Source organism: Otolemur garnettii, unplaced genomic scaffold (genome assembly GCF_000181295.1).
Source record: "Otolemur garnettii isolate 467f Iridium unplaced genomic scaffold, OtoGar3 scaffold00061, whole genome shotgun sequence".
Taxonomy (NCBI): domain Eukaryota; kingdom Metazoa; phylum Chordata; class Mammalia; order Primates; family Galagidae; genus Otolemur; species Otolemur garnettii.
Window position 1 is genome coordinate 4524381 of NW_003852456.1, and position 2572 is coordinate 4526952.

Consider the following 2572-nt stretch of genomic DNA (forward strand, 5'->3'; position numbering starts at 1 on the left):
TGTTTTTCACTTTTCCCCATTTTGAAGCTTGGTCAACCTATATTTGTTTGATGAGAACTTTTACATCCCTATCCAAATACTCAATTTATTATCATAAGGGGAAATAATTTTACAACTCAGTATTGTTAAAGCATCTAATATATACAAACCATTATGCCAAGAAAATTAGATTTGGGATAACAATGCTATTTTAGAAGTAGGATAAAGGGATTAGAAGATAAAACCTAAGAAGAAAGATCAAATAAATGGCTATTATTTCTCTAAAGAGGATAGATAGGATGTTTAATACCAGAATTATGAATGATTTTATGGAAGATAATACACAGTGATTCTACATATTCACCTTGGGATGGCAGATGACTGCATTTTGGGGGTCAAATGTGGAATAGAGGCTGGATAACAAAAGATTCCTTGTAATGAAGATTGTTAGCAAAATGAGCTACTCAGAAATAAGGAGAACTCTCAATTCTCTGAACACGCATCCTATATATGTATATATTCTGAATATATAGGCTAGAGATATAGTTTGTGTGTATTTTACTATGTTAAATTATTGTTAAATTGCACATGAACTTGATGCTCATCCTGTATATATTTATGTACATGCACACACATGTATATGGTTCTTGTCTGCCTGGAGTGAGCTATTGGAATCTTGCCGAGGGCATGATCTGACCTATTAACTTTTGTATGGCTTTTTCAGGTTTTAGGACTGTACTTCCAAGAATTTATGATGTTCTTAGCTTTATTCACTCCTTGCTCTTGTTTTTTTGGTGAAAAGTATACCAAGTGATCTTTATTCAGTTGGAGGGGCTGCTAATTGATTTTTAAAAAATGCATTTTGTCCCTGGCTGCTAATTGATTGACGGAACAGCTGCAGGTCTGACAAATACCAGGTGGAAAAGGAGTTCCCACCATGGGGCGATCTGTTGCCAAACATTATTGCTCTAGTTTATCAATCCCAAAAGCATACCTTTAGATATTCCCGGAGATAAGAGTTGTGTTTTATTTAAAAATATTTCTTCATGGTCTTTAAAATAATGTCACCCTGAGAAATCATTAAATAAAAGTGATTTAACCTTAGCAAAGTATATAAAGTTAAGGTTTGTTATTATAGATCAGTTCTCAAGAGTTCAAAAATCTGAGGCTGATTATCAAATAAATAATTTCACATACCAAAAATTTTAAAGTCTAAAGAGACGTCAGTTGGTTAATAATGAAAATAATTATAACCCAAGAATCAGATGGACTGAATCAATGTTGACTTTATGAATATGATAGCATATTGAAAGTATTAAATTTTACTACAAAGTTATAAACTATACGCCTTTTCCTCAAAGATATTTACAGCTAATACTATATATTTACATTTGATAGCATTGGTTAAAACCCCTTGATAATTAACATGACACTAATAAATAGAAAATCATAATGGTGATCTATGAAAAAAATAGAACCTCATATAAAGTAATATCAAATTGAAGGATATGATTACAAATTAGGCAAATATTATGTTTATTTCTCAGACTATGAGATGAACTAAAATCGAGACCCTAGACCCTGAAGTAACTTAAGGATTATGTATATTTTTTAGTAGCTAAAGGGGTGAGAAACAGAAAAAATTTGCCTTCTGTCATATGAGAGTGAGTCCAACAGTTTTTAACAGCCAGTAGCTCCTCAGTGGGCATTGGCCTCCTGTTAGTTATTGCTACTAGCAGGGAGCACAGGTCAGTGTTAGCATCTTAGTTGACTGGTAGTTGATTTTCATTTTCTTTTGAGTTCCTGCAGTTGTAGCTGCAGAGATTTAGGTTGGGGGATACTTTGAGTAATCTATGGAAGTCTCTTTCTCTGACCTTTTCTAAGCTGAGACTGAACCAGGAGTCAGAGACCTGATTTTTGGCATGACTCATAAATCCAAAGCTATGTGACATGACCTTGACAAAGCAATTTAGGGCTCCGTGCCGAAGATTACGGGTTTGTAAAAGGGTTGTACTAGTCCGTTCAGGTGGCTGTAACAAAGTACCACAGACGAGGTGGCTTACCCACAACAGAAGTTTATTTTCTGGAGTTTTGAGGCTGTGAAGTTTAAAATGAAGGCACTAGCATATTGGGTGTCTGGTAGGGGCCCATTTCCTGATTAATAAAAAATAGTGTTCTCACCGTGTCCTCACGTGGTGGAAGGCATGAGGGAGTTCTTGGAGGTCTCTTTTATAAGAGAGCTAATCTCATTCATGAGGGCTCCACCCGCATAACCTCATTACCTCCCCCAAACTATACCTCCTCATATGACCTTGGAAGTTAAGATTTCAACATGAATACATTTGGGAGGAAGATAAATATTTGGTCCATTGCATAGGTGTTCTCTCTCTTTCTATTTTAAAGTAAATCTTGTGGCTTTCATTATTTTTAAAGCAAGGAATCCAGTCTTTCAAATGCATTCATATAGAGAAGCCCAATATATTCTTGTATCAGAAAATTGAAGTGGATTTTCTCTGTTGAAGAAGTGGGGACAAGGCTGAGTGACCTAACCGTGCCCGTACCACTTTGTCTACCTTCCTGCCCTTGGGTCCTG